The sequence below is a fragment of the Protopterus annectens genome, chromosome 9.part0, assembly GCF_019279795.1.
Source record: "Protopterus annectens isolate FY-2018-M chromosome 9.part0, PAN1.0, whole genome shotgun sequence".
Lineage (NCBI taxonomy): Eukaryota > Metazoa > Chordata > Ceratodontiformes > Protopteridae > Protopterus > Protopterus annectens.
In genome coordinates, this window is record NC_056743.1 from 462,669,919 (window position 1) to 462,688,654 (window position 18,736).

Consider the following 18,736-nt stretch of genomic DNA (forward strand, 5'->3'; position numbering starts at 1 on the left):
GCAGCAGCCACAACTGATGACTACGGCAATGGGTGATGCGTTGGTTGTGTAGGGCCTCATGGAATTCCCATGTACAGGTATGCTAAAGCACAGACACTGCTATAATCAGTCATGCACAAGTACATGTGTCAGTATTGGGGTGCATCCCTGCAGGTGGTTATAGCTGTGTACCTAGCTATTGTCCAAGGGGAGATGGGCTGTGTATGGGTTGTGTGTATAGTGTTATCCTGTCACTTGCCAGGAGACAATCTACCAACAGGCACAAGTGTCGTGACCCCTCAAGATGAAAATGACATGCATCAGCCAATCTTCCAGGTGCCTCCTGCACATGGCCACTGAGGTGAACAAGGTGACATGTATGCAACATGCCTTACAAGACATGGTTAGAGTCTGTGATGGAGACCTGTACCCAAGCATGTTCTGTTGACTGTGACAGTGTAGTGGAGCTACCTGTGGCATGTGGTGCGTACAGGGTGACATCTCCTATATGTGCCACTTCTTACACAGCTGGGGAGACATGTCAGTGTCAATCTTAGGTTGCCTGTACACATCCCAGCTGGATACCTGCCATCTGCACATGTGTACAGGGACTGACAGTCATCGGCTTGGCAAGTAGTTATGCAGTAGCACGAGTGCGTTGACAGACGTCTGACGACAATATGTATGCCATAACTACATGTCGGATGCCCTCACTAACATGTGGTGTACAGACGGTAGTCTACAGTAAGATTCCACATGATGGATCATTACCCAGTAAGGGGTATATACTGTTACACATCTCACACACCAAGGATACAACTTGGAGGCCTTGTTGTCCAGCCATGCATGCAAGAGTGCCCATTGTCAGTACTACATTAAGCACTCTGCTCTTGCCTGGGTTAGCACTGTTAACAGTAGTACTGCCATTATACACTACGTGCCAGTGTGACAGCACATACCCTAGGCTACTACACCTGTATGCAACACATTCACATGGATAACAGTGCTGTACAGGCCTCGTATATGTCTGTGACCCACACATGACACTCACACCCCTTGCTACTGTAATGATAGCACATAGGTGCATGTACTGTACATGGCATTACATACACTTATTACAGGTCATCAGACTGGGTTGTGTGTCCTGGTTACCAGGGCTAAGCTATGCTTAGCAAGCATCACCATTGCTGCAATATAACAGCTATGCTGATTAAAGCGCTGCCTACACTGTGCAAGTGCCCGTAGCTTCTCGCAAACCCACGCAAACTAGTTTAAAGCTGCTCAAAACTGCCTTAACCACTCTGTATCTGACAGCCCTCGTTCTGCCCAGCAACCAAATGTACAGCCCTTGCAGGTCTTGAACCGAGGACCCTTTACATTGAAGTCAACACTTAACCACTACGCCATGACCACTGTGAAGACAGCTGTTGTTTTATCAATATAGCTGTCAATACACATACTGAGTGGTATTGAACAATTGCCTTTAGTTCCTACATTGTGTAGTCCTTGCTATTAATATGACTGTTGCATCACATATGCTGTTTTATCATAATGTGCACATAGCAGATACATATTGTGAAATAAATATGGGAGGGTATACACCATGACGTTTACGCACGACAGGAATATGGTCGTATACATACAATAGGTCTATATATGTCTACATGTACATACACACTCATACATATGTCTGTATACACATCTGTAAAGTGCTACATATATATGGCCATGTGTACATTTCTTTGTATGTAGATTCTATATATATATATATATATATATATATATATATATATATATATGTGTGTGTGTGTGTGTGTTTATATAGATATATATGTATGCACATCCTATGTGATGTGTTTGTGTTTATATAGATATATATGTATGCACATCCAATGTGTACAGATTATGCCTAGTTATGTTGGTATATATGGAGATATCTATTCCGATATACCTACTACTGTCAATATACATGTAAATATCTATACGTATATATATCTCTATCTGTATATGTGTAGACATATATTGCTCTGTATATGTATGTACATATATACATATAAACACCCATATATATATATATATATATATATATATATATATATATATATATATACACACATACATATATATATATATATATATATATACATATAAACACCCATATATATATATATATATACACATATATATATATGTACAATATATAACCATCTATACATGTCGATATGTATGTGTGTATATATCTATATAGATATCTGGATATTATATATACATATATGTTCATCATATGCCCTGAACATGGAGTGTAGCCCTACTTCAGCCCCTATAGTCCCAACTTCATAGTGCAAGGGGATGTCAGGTATGTATAGCAGGTATATTAGTAAACTATTGTTACTGTAACCGGGATTGTCTTCACAGACATGGTGTGTGTGGGCGGTCACATCTGCTTTTAACATGTGTGTCATTGGCTACTGACAGACATCCTAAGGACATCATAGTACAGTACCGCTGCTAGCACGTAATGCTTCTGTTGACTACAGCAGAGATATTGGCCAATATATGTGGACATTCTGACACACTGAACCCCTCAGTACAAGACATGTGGACCAAGCCTGACAATGTGGATGTTAACAGCCATGTAGATGGGTATAACAACTGGTATATATTTGCCCCCATAGGTTATGCATTCACAGACCCGTCTGTCCTGACACAATAATCGCTGCTACAGAGGTGCCATGGCCACATACCACCCACTAGATATTGACATACATCTGTACAGCATCCCACTGCTCTGTCTGACATGGCTGTTACGGGAGACCCAGCAGCAGTACATCTGGCAAGTAGCTGGATATGACATCTCACTGGGTAAGTACACTAAGCTACTAGGTATGTAACAAAGCACTGTGCAGGCTACAGGCAGACTGGCTCAACACTGGCCTACATTTCCTATGGGGGAATGCACATGTACCTGCCTATATAGCAGACTCTACAGGCATGTCACAGCACAGAGTAAGATACACCTGTGTGAAAGTGCATAACCACAACCAATGTGAACACAGCCACATATGGTAAGCTAGCATAATATTAAAGTATATGGACTATCTGTTCAACACCATCCTCATATGTGCCACTCACACACTAACCCTACATATACTGGGCCGCTACACAGTGTGGTCCGATGCCTGTCTGTGGTATGCGACGCATGTGCATGGCCCTACATACATGTAAGCCGATACGGTAACATACAGTGGAGCAGCATGTAACATCAGATAGGACAGGACCAAGAACAATGACATGTACCACAGTCTGTACACAGGCCAAAGTACATATTAACAATACACACACTGCCGACATTCATCATAAATACACAGACCTCAGTACTGTGGACACAACCACAGAATGTCCAGGTTATATCAAATATAACCCTACTATACATAACATGTGTAGCAGTCTGATATCTCAATGGCTTATCAGATATGTTGTCACTAATTATGGTGTACAGCACATATTCACTTCTTACTGCATGGCATATGTACAAAGGTTGACAGAGTTGTGGCTGGAGGCACATACACAGGGCCAATATTGACATGTTGCTGCGATAACCTCATACATTTACAGTTGTAACAGGGTTTGTTGCAACATATGTCCTATGAGGGATATGAAGTCAGTAACTGTCAAGGCTTTCACCATCTACAGACTGCAATCCTCACACTACCTTCTGCAGTTCACAGATAGGTGCTCTGTGGGTAACGCATGACACAAAGGCACCACACACTGCCCAGTCTGCAAATGGCCCTGGAGATGGGGGTTTCCTCAAACATAGCACTGACATGGCAGGTATTAAAACATGTAGGACAGCCATATCCACACACACCCTGTTAAACCAACATTACTCCAAATGCAGTATAGCAGCACTTACAGTCTGTAGTCAGGTCAGGCACATCCCCCTCCTGTGTGTTGTCCCGTTTCCACAGTGTATGTTGTTAGAGGTAAATCCCCAACCCATCTGAGATACTGTTTGCCAAACAGATTGAGTTCCTGCTCACAGTGAATGAAAAGGCCCAACACCAACATGATGTTCCTAGATACTGGAGTGTGTTTCCATGCAATTGGCTATGGGAATGTTACCAGAGCTGTTCCACATGCAATCAGCTAGAGGAGGGCTGCAATTCGTGCAGAGGCCATCAGCTGATCATGAGCACCACTTAACATACACATGCTGCTGCCTAAGCAAAGCACCACCAGAGAGGGAGTGAGAGAGGCAGACAGAGGCAAAGACAAGTCGGGGGGGGGTAAAACTTAAGCATGTTTGTGTCGCACACCTACCATCACAGGGCATCAACCCCCCCGACGACTATGTAGTGCTATCACATTTCTATGCAGTTACTGGATGTACCACATAGGTTACATGTTGAGGAGCCCTCAAAACGTATATGTGATGGTGAGTGCCATCTGCAACAGGGACATGGTAGCTGTACGGTAGGTGTAGTACACGTGCCTGTCCACATGAACAGGTGCCAGCCTCAACACAGCCACACTCTCACAGGGACACACACACATTGACACACTTGGCAGGGCCAGTAACGCAAGTCATAACTAGTGAGATTGCCACAACACATGGCTGTGCAGGTATCACATGCACCACAGGGGTCATACAAGGTTATATGGGCAAAGGGTATGTGGAGGTGTCTGACATCAGACAGCATACTTCAGTATGCCAATGGGGGTTGCAGTGAGTTTGAATGGGATCATACGCATCATACAACACACAGTGCCATTACTGACATGCATGGGTGCATTGCTTCACGGGTGTGTAGTGGTCGACTGCGCCAGACTGCTATACAAGGCTAGGTGATGGGCATGCCTTGGCATCAGGCCACATGACAATGGTCTGCATTGTGGCTCAGGGATGTAGTTTCTGGATTTGCCCACACAGGTGGGTATTGTACTCACCATCCAATCACCTGGGTGACTATTGCGTGTGGCCAATGCTGTGCATTGCTTGCCATGTATGTGTTTCTTAGTCCATGACATGGACAGTGTCTGGGATGTGCACACCTCCCTCTGTAGCCCACTGCAATCACTCCATAGTTACTATCAGCGGGCAATATGCAGTGTACTACCAACACAGCGGCTGTTGCCTACCCATGTGTCTCACACACACACACACACACACACACACACACACACACACACACACACACACACACACACACACACACTTGCCTAGGCAACAGCCGCTACCAACATAGCGGCTGTTGCCTAGGCAAGTGTGTGTGTGTATATGAGACATGGGTTGAGTGTGTTCCCTGGGTAATACTAGGGTTGCTAACTTTATTTGCCTGGACTTGATGTCACATGAATGGGTATGGATTTGCAACCCAGCCTCTCGGCTATTTCACATTTGTTATCCCAGTACGGTGGACATTGTGATATATACTAGGGCCACCATATAAGAAATTTGCAAAACCCGCTCCACATTGAGCCCAGTTGTTACACACTCAACCACCTCCACACAGGATACGAGTTACAAACACACACACACACACACACACACACACACACACACACACACACACACACACACACACACACACACTTGCCATGTCTGGGATTAGAACTCCTACCCAACTAGTTTATTACACTAGAGCAGTACACAGGTATTGGATGCGCCACAGAGATTACTGGGCTACAGCTTTCCAAAAGGTGTATTTCACAGTGTATGACATCAGCAGCCTTGACAACGTAGGGCATCTGACTTGTAAGTGTAACTAGCCTAAACCTTTCACAAGCGTACATTTCAAAGTGGATGACCTCAGCAGGCTTGTCATAGTACAGCTATGGAGAGGGCAGTGTATGAGCATGGGCCATAACCCATTCATCTAGAGGTTGACACCACATGTGGGCACAAACAGGGTTATATTCCAAAGGTACGTGTATACAGCTGCTAGATGACTACTTCCTTGTACAGTCATGTTACACAGCTAGCACTTGTACCACATAGTCCGTCATGCTGACAGATACCAGTGGCTAAGGTCTACAGTGAGTGACATCCGAACCTCATGTGGTTGTAACCATTTGGCTGTATGCTGGGTGGGACAGGCCTCATAATGGATGGCCCCTTGTGACAGTCACACTCCCACACATCTGTGTACGCCTACTTTTGGCTTATTATAGTATGCCGTCCTTGGATATATGCCTGTATTCCTATCCAGTGTGTGTGCAAAGCATGAGTGCTGCATACTGAGGAGTGCCAGCACTAACATCTGCAAATGCCAGATATGTCTGGACCACTGTTGTTTGCAGACATGGCCTTCATTTGTTTAAGTGTGTGAGCATGCCCAGTATGGCCTTCTGTATTGAATGTGTGGATCGATTCCAGGTAGTTTGTACTGCAGTGCAGACCTTTGTGTTGTACACCTGCAGGTAGCATACTGCTTCTGCAGAGAATCCATCAATCATTTGGCAATATGGGGACAAACTGTGCAGGGGATAGTGTGTACTGCTGGTGATTGTGTCTGCGCTGCTTCAGCTTGGTACTGCTATTAACGAAGATATTCAGACGTGTACTGTTATACACAGTGATGTTTTCTGCCCTCATGTACTGTCAGGTGGACATTCTTGCTCATAGTGATGCCTTGGGGGACAAAACTGACTGCAGCTGTGTCCGGTATTGTGGGCAGATACCTACGTATTTATGGTAAGTCATGCCATTCTGGAGGGAGAGCTGCAGACACTTGGTGCTGGGTTTGTGTATCCAGTTCAGCACCTTGGTACAGTGCTGGCAGAGGATCCCATACTTGTCCAACCATCAACATGGCAGTATGGCCCTATCTTGTGGCAATGCCTCAGAGCTGTACAGATGTACACAGGTTAGCCAGAGGTAGGGACCATGGCTCAGGACATTTACCCTACTGTGGTGTACGGGCAGGTGTGTAGCCACCCATTTGTGTGTTTGCAGCCAGGGATAGTGTGTGCACACAGCTTGGTGTTGGACCCTGCACTTTCTATGCTGCCCATGCTCCCCACACCCCCTCTGTTATTTAACATCTTCCATACATTATGCATACATTCCCTGATAAGGGTATCACCACATCACAGGTGTGTGTTAGTATTGGTCCACAGTTCATGCAATGGGACATGGTGGACATGTTACTGTGGTTTGTCCACATGGCCTTGCATATGGCTTATATGGAGTGTGCTATGTTGTTATTTGGGTGTTTATATTATTTGGGTGTCCATGACATAACATGCATTGGCAGTGAGTGGGAGACACGGGCCTTTGGCAGGTGCCTGTGGAGCATTAGGTGTTGATGCAAACCAGATGTGGCAGGCCGTTGCATTCTGTCAGTCCTACAGTCCCAGACCACCATACAGTATATTCCCCTGGGGTGACAGGGTAGATGTGATAGTTGTTCATGCCAGTACCTTCTATCAGTCTTGATCAGGTGGTGTGGATGCTGGCAGGGTGCTACCTACAGCTAGGGACACACCTGCACTGCATGCTGCAGTCTTCTGCTATTGCCATATACCGGTGGGGTCATACTGTACCCATTCCCCACAGCAGGGATATTGCCAGAGAGGTGCCTATGGGTGGTGTTTGCGTGGCTGGGTGCGTGTGTACTATGGACACTACTTGCATCTGACACACAAATATGCAAGGGGCATTACAATTATGTTGGCATGTGGAGGTACATCAGCTGATTCCCAATGCATCAGTCCTACCTCCTTTGTGATCTGCAGGTGTTCATGCAGACACCCCCGGTATCCCCTACTACAGGTCTTGTTAGTTACTGTGATGCATACCTATATGTACAAATCCAAGGGTGTCACCATTTCCCAGTGACACAATACATACTGCATTGTCTGGGGTACTTTCCCCTGTGTACTGCTTGTATATCTAGCCCAACAGCCATACCATGTCAGTCTTTCAGATGGTGACACATATTACCACCATACATTTACAATGGCTTACTGCTTGCATGTGTTATACTGGTGGGATTGTCTTTGGCACTGCAGTCGTGTGGGCTTGTCCCTGTTATCAGCAATAGTGGTCAATGGCCACCAGGCCTTACCTCAACATGCATACATACTGACCACTCAGACATTTTGAAACACACACCATCCTCAGACCTGCATATTCTGCAAATGCTACAACCTATCCTGCCTACCTTGCCCACCTCTGGCCATCTGTGCTCCACTCGTATTATACCTACTCATACATGTTACTACATTTCTACACAGGATTGGGGGGCAGACCAGAGGGTCACTACATTTCTGCACTAGATTGGGGGAAGGGGCAGACCTGTCCGTTTCTACATGTCTACATAGACGTGGGGGGGGCATAACTGACTGTTACTACATTTCTACATAGGACTGTGGGGGGCACCTGACTGATTCTACATTTCTACACAGGACTGGGGGGGGGGGCTCACCTGACTGTTACTACATTTCTACATAAGATTGGGGGGGGGGGACACACCTGACTGTTACTACATTTCTACACATGATTGGGGGGGCACAACCTGTTTCTACATGTCTACACAGGATTGGGGGGGGGGGACACCTGGCACATGCACACATTTGCTATGACTGTACTGCTACGTCAGGTACTCCATTTCATTCTGTATTCTAACTTATCATATTGACTAGAGGCATATCAGTGTACTACAGGTCTTAGCTTTGGTTGTCCCACATATTAGTGTCGGACTTCCTACCCTTCAGAACATCCCACTGCCTGACCTGCTGTAGTCTGTCTGTGTAGGCCTGGGGGGGGGAGGGGGGTTACCCACAGGCATAATTCAGAAGCCATAGCACAGGCTCTGTTTGGGTTTGTCTACACCTGTCCTGTTGGGTATGGAACCTCCCTGACTAGCATGTGAGAGTCATATGGACACACACGTCATCCAGCACATTTCCTGCAGTGGGTTTTTTCACCCTGTGTAGTACTGGCTACTATGGTGACTCCAGTATGCATTATAGATGTCATGGTGCCATTATGGGTGTCTATCTGCTGCCCTAACTTTCAGCGACCCAATTTTCTTGCATGCTCACATCCACACCACAGATACAGGTAAGGACAAATTCTACTCTATTTGGCAATTGGTAGATTGATTGACTTACCTTGTGGGTATGCCAGGATTGAGGATGGTGCTGAAGGGCTGCCTATGTTGAATCCACATAGTACACTCCCTATACACGGTTGAGCACAGTTAGTGTGTCTTGTTTGGCATCCCTTTTGCTGTATGTGCGAGTCAGAGAGAGGTGTCATTACCTGGGTCCCTACTGTGTCAATGTATGTGCTATGCATCGTCTCTTTGCCACGGCCTGGGCATACTGGGAAAGCCTCCATCTGCCTACTGGGGCAGGCTCAGGTTGTTCCTTCTCTGAATCACTCTGTGCCTGTGCAGGCCTTGGCATTGGTGGGGGGCTGTGTGGCCCTGCCCCGTGCTGTTCCTGCTGCAGCTGTTGCCACAGGATTATATTGTGTAGTATGGCACATACCAAAACAATTTGAGTACATGTAGCTGATGAGTACTGCAAGGCTCCAACGGATGTGTCCAGACACCAGAACCATGACTTGAGCATCCCAAACACATGGTCTATTATGTCTGGTCTGTGCGTGTGCCTCATTAGGGCGTTCTTGTTCAGATGTGTGTGCATTTCTGATGGGTGTCATCAGCCACGGCTCCAGTGTGTGTAACCAGCATCCTCCACTAGGTGACAGTAGGGGATGTCACCATTGGCAAATCTCTGGTACGGCTGTGTCAGATGTCAAATGTGGGAATTGTGATAGCTTCCAGGGCAGCCAGCACACACATTCATTATAATGCCCTGGGCATCGCACACAACCTGGCAGTTGATGGAGGGGAGGCTCCTGGGGTTGATGTAGGCTCTACCCTGATCACCGGGTGGTGCTTTGATGCGTATGTGCGTGCAGTCTATAGCACCCACTACCTGAGGGTATTCTGCTATTTGGTGGAAGAGATGCATATTGCTGGCCAACACCTCACGGGTGTTGAGGAAATATGCGTGCCCACTGGCATGTGCTGACATGGCATCCAGGAATTGGTGGAATACTCTGGATACTGATGCCTGTGAGATCCCCATGATATCCCCAGCTGAGCTTTGGGATGTACCTGTGGCTAGTATTCCTAGGCCTTTTCCTTTTTCCGACCGATTTCTCACAATTTTGGAACTGAAAGCACCTAGATGGCACTCTTCTTTGTGGAAGCTGACTAATCTATAGGCCCCTTTGCTTCCAGTGGCACTTGAGTATTTTTTTATATCAATTTGCTCTGTGCCCCATCTACTTTAGCAATGGTCCCTCATCTGTCTAACTTGGTGGCACTCTTACCTTGCCTCCTTCCTTATTTCTACTCCATAAGTTTGCATTTTTGTGTTAACACAAACCATTTTCTCCCTCTCAGTTCCTTTTTGTAAGAAATACACAGTAATATATATATATATATATATATATATATATATATATATATATATATATATATATATATATTCCAAGGAGGAATGATTTCAAACGCTTTGATTCTTGTACAGATTAAAATCAGTATTAAATCAGTATGAGTAGTCTACCTATCATTCCTTTCTCAAACTCCTTTAGTTTATATATTCCTCGAACCCTTTGTTTCCAAACCCTACTTCTATTCCACCTCAGATCCTTCTTATTACTAATTCACAGGATTATTTTACTTTGATATCGTTTAGGCCTCATACTCCCACTTACCCTATCCATAATGTTTTTCAGATTTAACCCTTAGTGACGATTTGTTTTTGCTTTCGATATACTTTACACATGCTGCGGCTAATGCAGGTTTTAAATGCCTACAAACTTGCACCATTTTTCACATATGTACTCTTGCAAGGGTTTCACCTATACTCCAGCCAAGCTAAATTTGGTATTTTTAAAATCATAAAAAAAAAAACATTCCTCCACACAATGTTACCATGCATCCTGGTGAATCACCAGTCACATTCGACTAGCAGCTCTTTTGGCTACTAGATCAAATGTCTCCCTGCTACCTTACTTCATTTGAATATTAATTTACTTCTAGCTATCTCAAATATACCAATACAAATTGCAGTCACAGCACCATCTCAGCCTTCACCTTCTTTATTGGTTAAATTGGTTGAGTTCTAGATTTTTACTGGCTCTTCCCTCATGGGCCAACCACCCTGACCCTCCCCCCATGCACACACACTTTTTCTGACTGGCTAACCATCTCTGATGGAGAAACCTCACATTACAGACTGCTTTCTGACCGGTGTGGCATCTCTGAAGACATGCCCCTTCAGAGTTAAGCAAATCAGTGATCTTTACAATGCCGAGGCTCCAAGAGACCGAGGCCACTCCGACAATCTTGGAGTCAACTCCAACACATCGGGGTCACAGCCAACACTATGGATCCAAAAGTCACCCAACTCAGATGTACTTGGAGGCGGTCCACTTAGACTATACCAGAGTCGAACATACAATGAACTTCAGGTCTGCTATGGACAGAGGTGTGATTCTTGGTTCCAATTGCTCCGAAACAAAAGGCTGGATTGGAGAAGGAGACAAAATAGATGGGGTAGTACTAACTAAGGTCTCCACACCCGATGGGGTAGAAGCCAGGAGAACCCCCAGTGACAATTTGTGTCAAGAGATTTCCTCTTCATCCTCTCCACATCTGCTTCGGTCAAACTGCTGGAGGATCAAGAAGTGGAAGCAACAGACAAAATCATGGAGTGTTGATGTCTTTCCAAGAAAGGAGATGGGAGACGTGAAGACATCGGATCCAGAGTGTGAGAAGAGCAGATCCGAGGAGAGCTGTGTTTCTTCAAATCTGACATCTTAGATTTTGGATCTGAACAAATCAGATCAGAGGGTTTGGATTTTAGATCTGACGGGATCGTATCAGATGATTTAGATACTTTGGAAAGCAACCACGAGCTAAAAGAAGAAGAGCCCAACATGTCAGTGAATGCTTTTTAGCCTCCTTTTTGTCCCCTTTCTTGGGGTTTGCACTCCAAATGCTGTATCTGAGGATGACAATGGTATTAATCCTCTCAAGATTAAACTTATTTTATTGTTCCCCCCCCCAATTAATTAGAACCCTTGGGTTCATAGATAGGTACTAGGCTATCTGCCCAAAGGCATTTATAAGCCTAGGCAGAATGTGTTGGCTTTCGCCGCCCCCTTAGATTAGTTCCCCGTGCCTCTGTCCAGCAGAGCCACTGAAGTGATCCCCGGGATAAACTTTCTGTTTCCCATCCACTCGTCAAGGTTTCTTTTGAAGAGCGTTAGCGAGGAGCTCTGCCTAATGTAGATTGGAATCCTGTTCCAAAGCATGGGAAGTCTCTGGGACAGGAATCTATCTCTCCAGCACGTCCTATTTATTGTTGTGGTGAAGTTTAGATCCCTACAGCATGTGGCTCGAGAGGATGAGGTTTTCTTTAGGTGGAGCAGGTCCATCAATTCTGGGTTGGACATGGCCTTGTATGTCAGGCAGAGATCACATCTGAGTAGGCGGCATGCAACAGAGTACAGCTGGAGTTTCTTCAGTCGAGCTGCATAGGGCATCTGTTTGATGCCAGTGATCCTCTTGGTGAGGTACTTCTGTGATCTTTCCAGCTGTTGCAGGTATCTTGTAAGGTACATCCCAAATGGGGCGTTGTACTCTGTGATGGGTCTGATGAGTAGAGGGGCACAATGACCTCTTTTGATCTGGATACGAACCCATTTGTGATTAGGTGAGCCACGTAAAAGGATTTTCTAACCACTTTGGCAATGTGATTATCAAAGGTGAGATTACTATCTACTTGGGTCCCCAGATCCCTTATTATGTCTTCCGTATTTAGGGGACTACCACCTATGTGGTAGTTTGTGGGTACTTTGTTTTTTCCAAAGGGGATGACTATGCACTTTTTGGCATTTAGCTTGAGGCCATGATTTTGACACCAGGTATCCATCTCGGTGAGACCCTTTTGGAGGATGTCTGTGTCAGCCGGAGAGTTAATTATAGCCCCTAGTTTGCAGTCGTCTGTGAACTTGGTCAGCCATAGTCCTCCTCTGCTTGCCTGTACCTCTGAGAAGTACATGCCGAACAGGAGGGGTCCTAGGACTGAGCCCTGGGGAACACCACTTGTAACCGGTTTAGAGTCAGACCTAGCTCTCGCGACTATCACCATGTGGGTTCTGTCCGTGAGCCATCTGGCAACCCATCCTGTGACGTAGGGGTTTATGTTCAGGCTGGTGAGCTTGTCTATAATGCCAGAATGGGAAATGGTGTTGAAGGCTTTAGCGAGGTCTACGTAGGCTGTTTGTACCACCTTTCCCTAGTCTATAGCCTTGGTAACTGTCTCAAAGAAGTCCACCAGGTTTAGAAGGCATGATCTGCCCTTAAAGCTGAACTGGGTAGGGTCCAGTGTTTGGAGGTTCCCAATGTCTCTGTTAAGGAGTTCTATGATGATGCGCTCCATAGCCTTGCAGACCAAGCTAGTTCGGCTTATAGGGCGATAGTTCCCGGGGTCTGTTGTGGCTCCACCTTTGTACAGCAGAATAACCGTTGCTGTGTGCCACTCTATGGGTACATAGCCTGTGGAGAGGCTGTTTGAACAGCATGGTTAGGTGAGGGGTTATAGTTCATCTTTGAGCTCGTGTAGGACGCAGCCTGGGACACCGTCCGGTCCCATTGATGCTGTGTTTTTGGCTTTGGAGAGGGCTGTTTTAACCTGAGTGTCTGTGATTTCAGGGACTCTACATTCTTCTGGTATGGTTATGGGCCCTTTTGGGGGGGTGAAGTTTGCGCTGAACCTGCCTGCCAGGATGTTGGCGATATCGGTCGGTTCAGTGTATTTTGCGTCATTCTGCACCAACTCCGAGCAGATCTGAGCATTGCCACTTAGATTCTTGACATAGCTAAAGAATGCCTTGGGATTATCTTTGGAGTACTTGGCAATTTTTCTTTCAAAGCTCGCCTTGGATGATTTTATGAGGGATCGTAGTTTCTTGCTGATACTGATCAGGGATATCTTCCCTTCTTGGGATTTTACTCGTTTCTGTACTAGTTTCCTCCTTCTAGTGTACAGCTTGTTTATGGCAGGAGTCCACCAGACTGGTTTCCTTTTCTTGGAGGAGTGAGCCTTGGTTTTGCTTGGGATGGCACGATCCATGCATTCTTGTAGGTGCCAGAAGAATGCATTAGTAAAGTATTTTGCAGCTTGGACAGCGTTATCCTTCAACATGGGGGCTTTGAAACTTTCCACCTCAGTCTTAAGTAAAGTGAAGTTTGCTTTTGAAAAGTTTTTCAAGGTGGTTTCCTTGTCTGGGGTTGGGGGTAGAATGTGGGTATCCAAAGTGCTTTGTTTATGGTCTGATCTAACCAGTGAGGGGTTGACCTCCGGTGTGGAACACCGGTCACCCATGTTGGTGATGACCAGGTCCAATATGTTATCACCTCTGGTGGGAGTGCTGACCAGTTGAACCAGAGCGTTTTGAGTTTATAAATTCTAGGAAATGTTGAGCAAGGGAGTTAGTACTCGAGTAGTTCTCCCAGTTAATGTTTGGGCAATTGAAATCACCAAATATTAGGGTGTTTGGTAGGACCTTTATGTTTCCCAGTGTTTCCAGAAACGCGGAATGGGGGTCCTGGGACATGGTGGGTGATCTGTAGCAAGCTACAATTTGAATTACAGTTTTGCCCATTGTTAGTTGCACGTGGATGATCTCTGAAGCATCGTGCTGTGCCACTAACCTGGAGGTGTGGGTATCCTTGATGAATATGGATATGCCCCCACCTTTTGTATTTCATCCCTACGTATATCACATGCAGAGTTTAAATAGGCTGAGCCTACGCGATAGACACACGACTTGTGTGCATCTGACAGAAGGGATTTTATGACCACAGGCCTTACATTTTTTAAACCCCAAAGGTTTATCAAACATTGCTACATAAATAGCAGCTACAGATGAAGAAAATAAGGAAAAATAAGAAGGGAGTTTTTTTTTTTTTTTTTTTTTTTTTTACTTTAAATTAGTTAAGAAGAAATACCAACAAAGGTAGGTCAAAGAAACTACCTAAATGAGAGGGAAAGGGGGGGGGGGTCCAACAAAGGTATTTAGGGAAAATATACTAAAAGTGTAACAAGGGCAAGAGAAAAACAAGTTAAAGGAATAAAAAGGCTGTAATAAGTAAAAAATAAGACTATATAGGAAGCTATAAAACGAAAAACTTTAATATTACTCACAATCACCAACACTCAAGAGCTAACAGCAACTGTCTTAAGATCTATGGTATGGTAAGAGACTGGTGCACTTTGGGTAAGAGAGGAGCTTGAGAGCTTTTAGTGTTCCACGAGTTGTAAAAAGTGGCCAAGTCAGACTCTAACCCAACAGTTGAAGAATGAAAACAGACAACACAAATGGAACGTTGTGGTAAGTGCATAACGTCTTTTTTGACCCATCACTGAGGAATGAATGAAAATGACATCAGATCACATGTTAAGAACGACTTCAAAAGATGGTCATTATTTCTTGTTGTAACGTTCTTAAAACTTAAGCCAACTTTTAATGCCTTAGCTTTAACTTTTAAAGCATTACTTCTATATTACTAAATATAATACCACCTACATCCTTATATTCTCTCAACTTATGTAACTCGTGGGTACCCAAGTTTATCTGATATTCATCCACTGGTTTCCCAAAATGTAACGTTGCACTCTGTATTAACATGATACACTTTTAGTAACCTAAGGAGTCTAGCATGGTAGTAACTAACCTTAATTCCAGAGTAAAATACAAGAAATGTTTCATATCATCAACCAATTTCAAACCTGACAATTTACCATGTAAATAATTCAAATGATCTCCATCTTGCCCATATAAACATGTTATTCACAAAATAATCCCAGGAATCCATAAAATCAATGTCCTTTTGAATACATCAGTTACGCAAACATTTATTGAAGAGTACTGCTTTTGTGAATTGGTAATCTGATAAGGCAAGTGAGGGCAACATTTCTGAAAAGCAAAATTGATACAAACCTCTGAAATACTCCAACCATCCTTTATATGTAAAATAGAATGTCAATGACAGATGATTACACCTGCATGTATAACTGCTAAGCTACAAACAGATCTTTTGCATGTATAACTGCTAAGCTACAAACAGATCTTTTCTATATCAACTTGACAAGGCATGTAGTTACAACCCCTCTTCACATACTCGCAACAGAGGGAAACTCAAACAACTGTCATGTTGTTCATTGATATGGCCAGAAATTCAAACCGTCACAAAAGGTTTGGTGGGTCACTAGGACTAATCTTATCTCCAGTCCACTGATATGTGTGGAAAGGCCCAATATCATCCAGACACTCAGAAATGTTTTATTATTACAATGTCCCCCCACCCCTCAACCTAGGGCTGAAGTGTCCTGGTAGCTGTTGCCATGGAAGAAGGAGATGGAAGAAACTGCCAAAGGAGAGGCTGTCAACATTTATCTACCATAACTGCTGTCTGCAGGCCCAAGAGATGCAGATTAGGGGTTATAGCAGATCCACATTTCTGATACACTGAAGAACTAGTGTACAATTTAGTATGCAGAACCATGGGTAGAGATGCAAACAGACCCAGCACCTTGACAAAATAGTAAGCTGTTGCTGTGGAAAACTGCAGAAGAATCAAATCCTCGGTCTGTACAGCCTGCACCCTGTCCATAAAGAGTCTTGCTCTGCATTAATGGGCCTCCAGACTGCAAATCATGAAAACTAGAGACTGTGGGAATTGCAAGTGACATATCAGTTGTTCCCAGGGGATTAGCATAACCCAGTAAGTCTCCTTAACCAACACTAACTGAGTTTTGGATGGAGCAGCTAGGAGTCAGTAGTCCCAAAACAAGAACACTCCTGTGTCTGTGGATCCAAGAGATCTGCAAGCAGAGCCATGTATTTGGTGGGCATGCCTGGAACTGACCCCAGTCCAAATAAAAAAAAATCAGTTCCAGAACTTACAAGGTAATGACTGCACAGCTCTGAAAACACAAATATTCCCTTAAGGGCTTGTAGATTTTTCTGTGAAATGTGCAAAATTCATTAGTGGACATGACAGTTTTATCTGTGGAACTTAAATGGGAAGCTAGTTTTGCGAAAGCAAAAAACAAAAAAAAAATAGATAAACACAAGAGGCTCTAGTTCTGGTCTTCAAGTGAGACTGAGGTTTTCTCTTTCAGCAACCAATCTTTAAAAAAATAACACTTCAAGAGACATTGTACTGGTCTCCCAGTTCCCTTCTCCAAGGATGACAATTCTGTTTTTAAACAGTTTGAGACTTCTATGGTTCTTATCAGACTTTGAACTTGGGCCACAAAGGCACTTTTATAAACCTTTGGGGACACTTGTGCAACTATCAGCGAGAACTTGGGTCCGCCTTAAAAAGCACTTTCTACAAACAGTTAACACAAGTAGCATTAGTAACAATCCTACGGGAACAGAAATTAACACACTTTACTGGTGAAAGCCACCACACAATGCTAACTTTGACTTACCCCAGCTTGAAACTACCAGTTTCAGACTCCTGGGATGGTCTGTACATAACTGACAGACTACCTGTATTGTGGTGGATGGAACCAGGCCTATATTGTACCTTAAAGTTTAAGGGCTGCAATGAGAAGGCCCATCATCATAGCCAACATATTGCCTTCTTTTTACTGCTGGAGTTACTCTACAGAAGCATTATCAAAAATGAGGGTGAACTCCCCACCTAGCAGGTAGTACTTCAAAGATCCCCAACAAGCAATGATGCAAATGCCCACTTAGTAGCCAAGTACTCACATCCAGTAGCAGAATACTTGATATCAATCCTGGACAGCTTCCTACTTAACTAACTAACTGGATGCTCCTGATCACCCAATCTCTGGGACAATACTGTAAACTGGCCTTCATCAAATGCATCCGTGTATACCGTGAAATATTTTTAAAGAATGCCATTATGAGTTTAGAGCATATTATGTTTTTTTGCTGTTGGAAGTCAATATCTCTACCTCTAAAGTTCATTTGACCTTCAGGGGAGCATAGTACCCCTAACCATTTTTTTTCTGTTTTTTGCTGTCAATCATTATCAGCATCCTCCTAATCAATTATTCCCTGCCACTAGGTTGTGGGTCAACAGAAGGGGTTCATAATTCAGACAGGCAACAGAGGTGTTTTTTTTTACTTGCATCTTTATCCCCCACACACACACACACACACACACACACACACACACACACACACACACACACACACACACACCACTATTATTCCCAAGGATAGGTGTGCACAGAACCAACCACAGAGGTCATCCTCTCACTTCTGCAATGGGAGTGCCCTCCAAGCAGCCCTGACCCACTTCCAGAAGCACAAGTTGCAGTTTCCCAGTCTCCACCAGAGAACTTGCATCAATTTGTGTGCTCATGAGTGAGTGCAACCCTTCCCTCCCTACCTCCTGGTAGAAGCAAGCAGGAAAATACCCCTTCGCTCCACACCTCCCTGCCTGTCTCCTCCAGTGCCTTGAACACTATCTGACCCCCGGTTACCTGGGCCACAGTCAGAGCTCCACCGCTCTCCACAGTCAAGCCTGTAGGGAATTTCCAATACCAAAGTCCCTTCGGCACTACCTTTTTCTTGATACACTCAAGAAAGTAGGCATTTTCCGCTTGTAACTTCTTGCATTTAGACAGTTTGTTTTCAAAAGTGGAAAGAGACTGTTGAAAGTGCCTCTTTGCA

At 44.5% G+C, this 18,736-nt stretch overlaps 1 protein-coding gene across 2 annotated transcripts in view; it reads right to left on the reverse strand.

Annotated features, from left to right (window-relative positions):
• The window catches only part of GINS4 (GINS complex subunit 4), a 630,005-nt gene that overhangs the window by 519,659 nt on the left and 91,610 nt on the right, over positions 1-18,736 (reverse strand). The window lies entirely within an intron of this gene.